Source organism: Ceratotherium simum, chromosome 15 (assembly GCF_057802395.1).
Source record: "Ceratotherium simum simum isolate JZ-2026a chromosome 15, ASM5780239v1, whole genome shotgun sequence".
In the NCBI taxonomy this organism is placed as follows: Eukaryota; Metazoa; Chordata; class Mammalia; order Perissodactyla; family Rhinocerotidae; genus Ceratotherium; species Ceratotherium simum.
The window spans coordinates 55,395,349-55,407,281 of record NC_141914.1 but is presented as its reverse complement, the minus strand read 5'-3'; positions in this window follow the sequence as shown (position 1 = coordinate 55,407,281).

The window sequence follows — 11,933 nt, the reverse complement described above, 5'->3', positions numbered from 1 at the left end:
TCGATGTAGTCTCAAGTTCACTTAATTTTTACCCTGTCATCTTCATTCCATTATTGAACTCATCCAGTGAGTTTTCATTTTCTTATTTCTATGATTTTATTTTTCAGTTATAAAATTTCCATTCGGTGTTTCTTTATACCTTCTTTGAAAAACTCTTTTTTTGTTTGTTTAAACTCTCTTTCCTTGGACCAGCCCCGTGGCTTAGCAGTTAAGTGCATGCACTCTGCTACTGGCGGCCCGGGTTCAGATCCTGGGTGCGCAACCGATGCACCACTTCTCCGGCCGTGCTGAGGCAGCATCCCACATACAGCAACTAGAAGGATGTGCAGCTATGACATATAACTATCTACTGGGGATTTGGGGAAAAAAAAGGAGGAGGATTGGCAATAGATATTAACTCAGAGCCGGTCTTCCTCAGCAAAAAGAGGAGGACTAGCACGGATGTTAGCCCAAGGCTGATCTTCCTCACAAAAACAAAACAAAACAAAAACACTCTCTTTCCATTCATTTCAAGAATATTCACTCTTACTTTTTGGAGCATTTTATAATGTTCCGTTAAAGTCTTTGTGGGATAATTCTAACATATGTGACATATTGGTATTGTTTGTTGATAATCTTTCCTAATGAGAGTAGAGATTTTCCTGAGTAATTTTGAATTGTAAACCGGACATTTTGAATACTACATTATTAGACTTTGGATCCTGTTTAAATCTTACGAAGAATGTTGATATTTTATTTAAGTGGACAACTGACACAGTTGGGTTCAGGCTGTAAATTCCAATGAGTCTAATTCTTTTGTGGGTTGTGTTTTCCATGTCAGTTCCATTATTAAAGCCTTTGCAATGCTATTTGGAACTGGTCCACATGTTGCCACCCAGTGGCCATTCTGGACCCTGGACAGTCATCTATCTCAAAGTTCAGTTCTCAAGGTTTTGGTATGCTGATTACCAAATCACACATATGCATGTTGAGGATGAGTCCGAGGGCCTCCTTCCCCACAATTCCCTAGTTCTCTGTGGTTCCTCTTTGCATTGCTCTTTCAGTAAGCTAAGGCTTTAGTCACCTTATTCTGCCATGCACTTCCCATGACTGCACCCATGCCTGGATCCAAACAGCAGGAGGATAGAGAAATTTCAAAAGGCAAAAAAAAAGTATTTGTCTCACTTTCTTGGGGCATGAGCTCTTCTGATTTTTTATGAGGTTTCCTTTCTTTCAGAGTTTTAGGTGCCTGTAGGCCCCTGCTGCTGCCACTATTGTAGCTACCACCATTACTGCCATAGGATGACCTAAGGCTGGAGCATGAGAGAACAGAAAAAGAAAAAAAAAAAAAAAAAAAAGGAAAAGGGGAAATTTCCCTTAGTCTCTCTGAATGTTAAGTGTCTCTTTTCCTTCTCTGCAAGCCAGAACTGGAAGGCTTCTCCTGGATCTCTCTCTCCAGGGAGATAGAGGCAAAAAATGATGATGATAAAAACAAATAAGATTTTGAATATATTTTGAAGGTAGAGACAATCCTGAGTATGTGAGGCGAGAAGTCATGGCCTAAACATCTAGAAGGAGCTGCCATTAGTATGGCATGCTTGAGCAGAGGGCATAAGGGAAGATCTGGTGTTTAGTTTTGGTAATGTCAGGTAGCAGTTGGGTATATGAATCTGGAGTTTAGGAGAAAGGTTTAAGTTAGAGATTTAAGCTTGGGGGCCATCAGAGTTCAATTTGGCATGGAACTGACTTAAGTCAACAAAAAAGAAAGTATACATATAGAGAGAAGAGGCCCAAAGACCAAGAACTGGGGACTTTCAATATTAGGAGGTCACAGGGAAGAGGAATATCAAAGAAAACTAAGAAGAAATGACCAGAGATTTAGTTGGTGGGGGGGGGGCATGGGAGTGAGAGGTCAAAGAAGACAAATGAAGAAAGTATATTAAGAAGGACTAATCAACTCTGTCAAATGTTGCTGAGAGGTCAAAGATGATGATGACAGAGAAGTGATCATCAGCTTTAGAAATGCATACGTTATTGGTGAATTTTGAAATTCACCTGTTATAAGTGAATTTTGAAATTGAAAAATGAGCATTTTTGTTGAAATGCTGTGGATTACTTCCTGATTTTACTAGGTTTAAGAGAGAAAATAGTGGAATAAAAGAGGATACAATGTTAAATGTTAAATTGTAAATGTTTAAATTGTATCCCCATCTATTTTCTTTCACTATTTAATGAAAACATTAATACATACTCCAATGCTTTATTTAACAGGAATTTTTGGAGAAAAGTGTATCTAAGTAAAGAAAACTTCAGATAATTGAATTGAAGCTTACTTTTAAAATTGCAATTCATTTGCATAAATTATTTCTGAACCATATTTCTCATTTTAATCCTTTGTTAATCTTGTAGAAGGTATATGAAGGTAGCATTTTTTGTGATACAGAGTTACCTTTTAGATCATAAATTATGTCGTGCTATAAATCATGTATTTTTCTGTCTTTCATTGCTATTAAAATTGTTATATTCTGGCTTAATAATATGCTTGTCTTTTACATCCAATTTCACTCATCTAATTTGTGGTGTTTAATTTACTGTTGCATGAGAAATAAGATATCCATGCGTATTAGATGAGCATATAACTTAAAATATCTCTGGCTCCAAATAAATTTCTTTAGCCATCTTCCAAAAATATTAAATAAGAACTTCAATGCATCACCACAGAAAATTTTTGTACCTATTTCTTGGTTCTAGGTTTCCCTTAAGAGATGAGCCTGCCAGAATCTGATCTGCTGAATATAAGAGATTATTTTTCTATTCTGCTCATACTATCACTTACCAAACATTCTGGAACAATACACACTATGAATAAAATAACAAATAATCTTTGTATAAAGTCTAACTCACACCCAAATATATATAAAACATTTAAAGTATGGAAAAGTAGACTAATGTTTGACTCTGTATGCCATATCACGTTCATCTGCTCTTTAATTGTCACAAAATTATATTAAAGTAGGTTTTATTATCTTTATGTTGAATACAAATAAACGGTGGCTTAGAGAGGGGGTTATATTACTTTCCTAAGACGACATGGCTATAACTTGAAGATATGTGATTTAAAAAACTTAGGAAGTGAGTAGTAGTATCAGATCCATAAACATATCTAATAGGTCAGGTGAAAGGGGGACTACAAATCAAACCATGCAAATTTTCCTAGAAATTTAAGATTAATTAATCAATTGGAAGAAAGGAAAACAACCAGGAAAGAGTAGACCATAACTATTTTCCTAGTATCTCTGAACTTTCCCCGAATGCAAATGTCTTTTCTGGTTTACTAATCCCTTTCCTTTCCCTCAATTCTATCACCCTACTGATAATAAACCCTCTGATGTCTGCTAACAATCACGTGAAGTTTTGCAGTTAGGATGACAGAAGAGTGCAGGAGGGAACAGACATTGAATAAGATGATTACTATCGTTGAGCACTTCATGGATTATAAAGGCCACAGATGTGCATCAGATGTGACTGGGATAATAACAGAAACGAGGCTTGCACATGCACATTATGACTAGTAGAGAGATCAGAGCTGTTGATAGCGACCAAATAATGAGAGAATTACCTCTTTTCCCTAAAGTATAGCTCCAGAAATCAAGAATGGAAGCCCATCATGCAAAGTAAATTCTATATGCATTTCTTCAAATCATCATTTTCTTGTTTTCAAGGTTATCCTCAGGACACAAAAGAATGCAAGAAAAGAAGCAATAAATAAAGCTGGATGTATGGAGGTGTAAATTTAAATTATATCTCTTTCTACATGTGTTTTGTTGTGATAAATAACATCAAATGTATTTTCTACATTAAGCAAGAAAAAAGGTTTGCAATTAAATCAGATTAAATTTATTTTGAGTATTCTGTGGGTTAATTTGAGCAATAAAGGGGAGAGGACATCCTATTTGTTTGGAGAAAATCTGCTCTATTATTGCAGCAACATCAACACTCAAGTTAATGCCAACAAGCCCAAATGAATTGTTTTTGAAATGTCATGAGCCTATATTTTCTGTTTCAAGACCACTAATAGCAAAATAAATTTAAGAAAAACAGCCAAAAGAAGATAAATCTGCAAAGGCAAATGACTAAAAGTCATGTAACATAGACATAATAGCATTTAAAACATAAAGAAAAATAACCAGAAATCAACAGTTGTTTAACCACTAAAAATGTACAATGTTATGTGATTCTATGCTGCTTTTTATTATAAAAATTAATATACTGATTGAAATAAAATCAATTACTTGAAATATTTTGGATATTTCAGGTCATGTTATAAAGTTACCTTGCTCTTAAGGAAAGAGGAATCTACATTTACAAACTAGTTTCCCCAAGAAATGACTTCAAGGAATGAATATACTTTAAAATGATAAAAATATATTGGGAGAGTAAATATAGCAAATTTTGAAGTAAAATAAAAACATCAAGTGCTATGAAATGAAACTAGTTTCCAGTAAAGGAGAGCAAAGGAAAGGGAGTTCATTGACTAAGCCTTTATAGACAACACTGCACTATTTTTTTCTCATTATTTTATTTTACCCTCAAAAAAAAAAAAAATTGAGATCAACAGTTGTTCTAGAGTTACAGGTAGGGAAGGCAAGGTTCAATGAACACAATCAGTGGAAGAGCCAGAGATTTCTATCTCCAAAGGCCATGCTTTTTGCATTACAGCACGAATAACTCTGGAGTTTACCCTATCATATATTTTAAGTATAATACGTTCCTGCACAATGTGGGCATGAACAAGCTCCTTAGCACTATCTGATTTACGTGGGTGAAATCCCAAAGTTCAATGGGTTATTTTTATGTATAAGCATATTAGCTTGATTCTGAGAGTATACATGCAGGAATCACGTTATACTAGTGACTAGTTTCCAAAGCAGCACTTTGTCAAGTTAAGCATATTTCATTTTTCTCTCAACCATGGAGACTGAATATGTGGAAAAGGGGTGATAGTTCTGAATTAAGTAGGTAATTAAGAATGCATGCAAAAGATAAATATTGTTGCATATCCAGGGGTGTTTGTACAGTCAGGGTAAATCTAAAACTTCCCAACCACCTCCAGAAATTCTAAGATAATCTATATTTTAAAAAGTCTGTCAATTTTCAAATAGCATGGCAGCTGTAATGTTTATTTTAATGATTGATTCTTCCTAAGGAGGAGATGACTGTAAGTGTACTGTTGTGATCTTTCAAGATTTTTCATGGACAGGTGTTCACTCTTGCTGACTTGATTTATTTACCCTTTCTCTTTACCCCTAATCATTACCTAAATCTTGCTTATGGAAGTTGCACTAAAATAAACATTTAACTAAACAATTAAATATGATCAAAGCAGTCCATTACTGCTTCCAAGGTAAATCAAGGACTTACGAAATATTACAACTCCCTGATATGTGCTAAACTTAGATAACAGAGGCAGACACTTTTTTAAATAGCTCATAAAATACTACTAAAAAAAAATTCTGAACCTTAAAGTTCGTGTTTCAAATCTCTGTGGAAATGAAAGATTATTCAATAAATGGTGTTAGAAAAAAAGGGTAATCATCTGGAGAAAAAAAAATTTGGATTTTTACCTCACCCCTACTCCAAAAGAAGACCCAGATGAATTAAAAATTTTAACATTACAAAAAATAAAGTATAAAAGTACTAGAAGAAAACAAGAAGTTCTCTTATTCATTCTCTTCTATTGTTTTTAAAATAAAAACTGAAAAAGAATGCATCTAAGTATATTTCAAAACTCGGAAGCTATAAAGAAGAAAGATTGATAAGTCAAGTACATAAAAATATAAATGACCTTCTTTGCCCAAAACACCCTAAACAAAGAGAAGATTAAAATACAAATGGAGAAAATTTTGGTAACTCATACCAAAGGCAAAAGTTTACTTTCTGGAATTAACAAAAGTTCCTACAAATCCGTAAGAAATAGACCAACGGTCCAAGTGAAAAATGGCAAAAGATATGAACCGACATTACCCAGAAAAAAAATGGCTCTTAGAAAATAAACATGCTCAAAATCACTCATGAGAAGAGGTATAAATATTAAAACTGCCAGATCATGTTTTGCCCTTGAGCAATAAAATAACTGGATAACACTGTGATGGAGAGTGTGTAGGAAACAGTCCTCATACGTGCAGCTGGATAGGAAATTGGTGCCACCTCGGTAAACAGCAATTTTGGGAATATCTATTAAAATTAAAAATGTATATGTTTGTCGACTCAGCAATTACATCCATAAGTCTTTTTTTAATACGTGTATTAATGCATACATTAAAATGATGTATATTCACTGGAGTTTTGTTTATAATAGCAAAAAAAATGGAATCTATAAGTTCATTATTTTATAACTAGTTAAATAACTTATGGTGCACATATAAAAGACAATATTGTATGACCATTTAAAAGAAAGACAGATATATAGTGACTCATTTGGAAGGACCTTCAAGGGAAAAAACAAGGAGCAAAATAGTGTGCATAATATGCAACACGCACATGTATTACCAAATTTGGGAATAAAAACTAGATCTGCTGAAAACCATATATATACCATATACACACACTTTTGTAATATATATACTGTGTGCATGTATGCACTATATATATAGTGTGTGTGTGTGTATATACATGTATCTATATACACATGCACCCACATGTACATATACCAAGCATTGTTTCTAGAGTATTCTTCTTACTACTGCTGAAATTCATGAAGCATTCACTTTGGTAGGCTGTCTGGTACAGAGGAAAGAACTAGAATCAGAATTAGAAGCTCAGTATGCAAGTTGCAGCTTTTACATTTATTGACCATGGAATCTTGGGTGAATATCCTAACGTCTCCTTGTCTCAGTGTACCTGAAGTATAGAGCAAGATAAAATCTTATTTTCCTGAAAGACAGTGTGTCATAGTAAATCAGGTCACGGGCTTTGGGGCCACAGATCTAAGTCCAAGGTTTTGCTCTGTTATTTCTTGGCTTTGTGTCCTTGACAAGTGACTTAACCCATCTTCACTTAATTTTCATAATTTGTAACATGAGGATAATAGTCTTTATCTCCTAGCAGTGCCAATGAAGACATTGAAGCTCAGAAAAGTTAAGTGCTTTGGTCAGAGACATAAGATTGTTACAGACAAAAAAGACTAGATCAGTTGTCTGATTAATTTTAATAACCTATTCATAACATCGTAGAGTACATTCTCAAACAGCATATCCTTGATAGCAATATAAAAAGATAAGTACACACATAAATTTTCTTAAATCGTTCTTGATTAACATGAACTTTGTAGTTATTATCATATAACTTAGGAGTCAAATACTTTGGGGATTTATAGTATGTTGACTTTAGAGTTTCTTATTAACCTTTAATTGCCTTCAAGCAGTGAAAGCTGAAACACTGAATCATTCATTTTTATGATACATTTTTCCTGCCTCTTTAACAAAAAGTATTATTTAGCAAAATAATTGAAAATAAAAATGCGTAGGATGTAATTTTGTCTTGGATTCTTGTGAGAGAGGGGTGTTTGGAGGTAAGCTTCAGGATAACTAAAGATAAATGGTACAACATGGACTGGAAATTAGCAACTTGAACATATATTTTAGTTTTGGTCAAGATCATATGTCTCTTTCTATGCATTCCTTAATTTCAACTTGTTTTTGGAATATTTGAAATAACTTTAGTATTTACTTTCCTCAAATCAAAACAGTACAGCAAATGCTGTATAATAAATATAATCTTTAGAAATGACTCTGGCTGGAGAACATCGGCAATTCACAGTCACTTTGGCTAAGAAACTATACACTAACTCATGCAAATAGTTTTCTTGAACAGCTCACATTTAGAGCATCAATGTATAATGCATCCAGTGCCAAATCCAAATTCAAGGCTACCAAATAGTTTTGTTGTATAAACGTTCGTTTGGTTATGACATTTGTCCCTACTACCAACACACTCAATTAGTAAGTTTATTTTATCAGAGGAAAACTTATGCCTCATTCTTACTACCTAAAAGATACATTGTCACATATATAAACATTGGTCAGAAATCAAAGTTAGGTTATAGAAAGTCATTTGAATGAAGAGAGAAAATGAAAGGGAATAGATGGCAGTGCCCTATGCCTATAATTACTTAAAAAAATTTTTGAAAGCCTAATTGATACACAGAAAACCATAACAGCATTACTAAAGATTAGAATAGAAAAGCAGTCTTAGAAAGTACACTTATAGTGAACTATAAAAGGAATTTTTTCCACTCAGGTAAAAGGTGATTTAAGCAAAATACTATGAAATAAAATAAACAGCACGTGGTCTAAACTCCACAGTGGTCAATAGACATTTATTTAACAACAAGGTAAATCACTCAAATACATCCCCTACTTCCAAACTTTGCCCAAGATTTAGAAACTTATATTTGAAAAACATTTCAAGATCTACTGAACATTCTTGGTCACTAAGTTAGAACACGTTCTTAATTTTTGAAGCTCTGTAATAATTGATGATAAAATATAGATCGAGATTATCTATTTATTGGATCAAAGAAATTTCATGTTTACTTATATTTGTTAGGCAAATATAAATGAAATACAGCAGTAAATTACAGGTTTGTTATAAGTGTGTTCTGCTTTTATATAGGCTTGCTGGGTAAAGATCTGAATTTGATGATGCTTGATAATTCTGTCTACTCTCTGCTACCTATTCAGTTCATAACACCTAGAATAAACACCTAGAATAAACATGTCTTGAATATCCTAAATGATTGTGAGGTGCAGGTGTTAACATAATTTTCAGAAATAACAAGGCAAACTACATAGCATTCTATAGTATTGGCAAAATATTCACAAATTTCTCCAAAAGCAAGAGAAAAGGCATTCTTATTGTGACTTATAAAGATGCTCTCTATAGCATTCTTTAGTTCCTCTGCCAAAATTTTTGGGACTGGTATATGTTTTTCAACATTAGAATAGGATCAAAGTAATTATTGGATGATATAACTTTCAGTATAATATCTTCAAATGTGGAACTTAAACTCAACACTGAAAGAAGGGCATGTAAGAGCCTGATGGGAAATAATTTGCTTACACCATTGACTAAGCAATCAGATTTGAAGGCATTCATACTATCAAAATAGTCAAACTACTGGAAGATATCAATAGATGTCCCAAGGCACTCTCTGAGGATTTCATGCTATCAAGGTTTTTTTAATAAAAAATCACATGGAGAATTATTTTCAATTTTGAAAAGAGTAATACATATTTCTTCAAAACATTAATATGTACCAAATATTTCATCACCATAACTGTATAGAGACAAAACTCATTCAAAGGTGCATTTAAAATGGGTACACTTTATTGTATGTAACTTATACTCTTAATAAAGTTGAATTTAAAAAGTTTATAGAGACTATATAAGCACTGTGAATAAGAACCTAAGACTCACCTATATTTGGTGGCCAGAGTCATCAACTCCTTCCAAATTCAGCTGTGAAGACATGCACAAACATGCCCTCACCAAGCTAATCCATCATTAATACTGTTTCAGTGTTTACCAAACTTGTAAGGTCATAAAAAACCTGTGCAATTTTTAAACATATAGAGTCCAGGGCCCACCTAAGACCTACCAAATCTGAATGTTTAACAGCTTTACTAGGTGATTCCTACAAGGGGCACATCTGAGAAACAGGGCTTTTGTTTCCCCAGCCCCTCTTAATAATCATTTTTATACTGGGTTTTCCAAGTGGAACTCTTCCAGGTCAAATTTCTATTACTCTTCGAATTGTCCAAAGTTTTATGGACTTCTGCTTTCTAGATTCCAGATATGGCAGTATGCACTGATGACATCCTAATTAGGAATTCAGAAAAAAAATAAATACAAGTAAAAGACTAAAGATCTCCTACTTTGGTTCATTACATCAGGTAATGGAGTGAAAGAAAAGAAAAATATGGCATTGGCCCTTCCATTGTCAGCTTCCTGGGTATAAAATAGCAATAATACTATTATTCCTACCTCCCTACTTATGATGTACTTTGCTTAATAACAAAGAAAAAGCTTCAAGCATTTTGAAAGTGGTTTAATATCTTTGAAACAAAACAAGAACAAATACCATCATCAAACAGCACTGTATAATTTCACTACTCATTGGGAAAAACAAATTTACTAATTTACAAAAGGAATTTTAGGATGCCAAGCAGGTGCTGATTTCTGAGTTCAAAGGAATGCTTTAAAATACCCACTTGTTTTGGTTATAAACACTTATTGAGGTTAAATGTACAGTGAACATAGCTCTCATTGAATAATGCGGTCTCAGTAATTTTAACTATTTTTGTTATCTTCACAAATTCTAAATTACTGAATAATTTCAATTATGGTTACAAAAAGTTGTCCAAACAGAGTACAGAAGCTGACAAATGCCTGAAATTTCTGATACCCAGAATAGGCATTACCAGAGAAGGAGCCCCCTAGTGTGTTATTAGCAAGGCTTACTACCTATGTTTTACTAAAATAGAGGTTCTTAAAGAAGCCACATAGAAATCACTTGGAATACTCATCAAAGACAGACTCCTGGACCCAGCCCCAGAAATAATGGATCCAAATCTTAAAGGTAGTGCCCAAGAATCTGTATTTCAATAAGATTCTTTGGCAATTCATATGCTGAATCAGTTTGGGGAATCTCTTTATATTTAAGAACTCTAGAACTCACCAAGATAGGATTCTTCCATTATCACTGAAGTCACAGGGACTACGTCATGGCCCAGAAGCACAGATGGATCTGTGTGACAGTGTTATGTTGACTGTCTATAAAAGCATTTCTCCCAAAGCTAACAAATGATAAGAGAATCATTAGAAAATTTTCCTCAGAACTATCTGATATTGATTCTTGGCTACTCCTTTAGAGGACTTACTAAGGCCACAAACTGAAAGAAGCAATAATTTTTTCCTTGAATGCCACAATTGCTAAAGCATAGTCACTCACTTTAGCCAATTGCTAAAGTGTGTACATATATATATATATATACATGTATATGTATATACACACTCCTTCCTTCCATCCACCCACAGAAACAGTTTTTCAAGAGTATTTCCTGGCTAGCAAAAATGTAACAGGGAGGTAAGAGAAAGAGGGTATTACATATGTAAGAACAGTGATTTAAAATTGAAAAATTCTAATATTGTCATAAACATTGTCACAAATATCGAGGAAACTCGGAAAACAGACCAGATAACTAAAAAGTAACAATACATTATTTTATTGAAATCTTTTTATTCTTTATCTGTTTAGACATAGTCTTCTGTTTCCTGCCTACCATCCTTCTCTTCCCCCTCTTCTCCTGACTCCTGACTTTTCATTCTACTCTACACACTGTCCTCATTCTTGTGTTTCCTAATCCATATGTAACATGATCACTTTATTTTCAGGTGAACAGTTTATTAAGTTTTTACAGTATGTACTTAAAATATTTTGGAGGACAAGATTTGACGTAATAAGTAATTCCACTTAATAACAAACTACATTATAACAGCATTTTCCTGAGCTTGTTTGAAATTGATCTTTGTCCAGCACACAAATCCTATGATAATCAGCCATAAAAATGATTAGATAGCACATGCACTCATGGGTCAGGTGGGAAATGTGCTTTTACAAGGCACGTGCATTAATTAAAACAAAAAGACTCAGAATATGTACGTTTGTTATATAAATCTATATATCAAACTTACCAAGGGAAAGATAAATATTTCATTCATTTCATTTCTTCAATTTTTTTCTGGTGTTTTAAAAAAAATACTTTTGAGAATGGCTGATAAAGAGGAGCCATCAGCACTGGTTTGCCTAGAAATTGATGCCCTGTGAAACCATTTACTAAAGAGCACCCTGACAGCCTGAACAAGTCAATGCATCTCATACAGAGAGGCTTCCA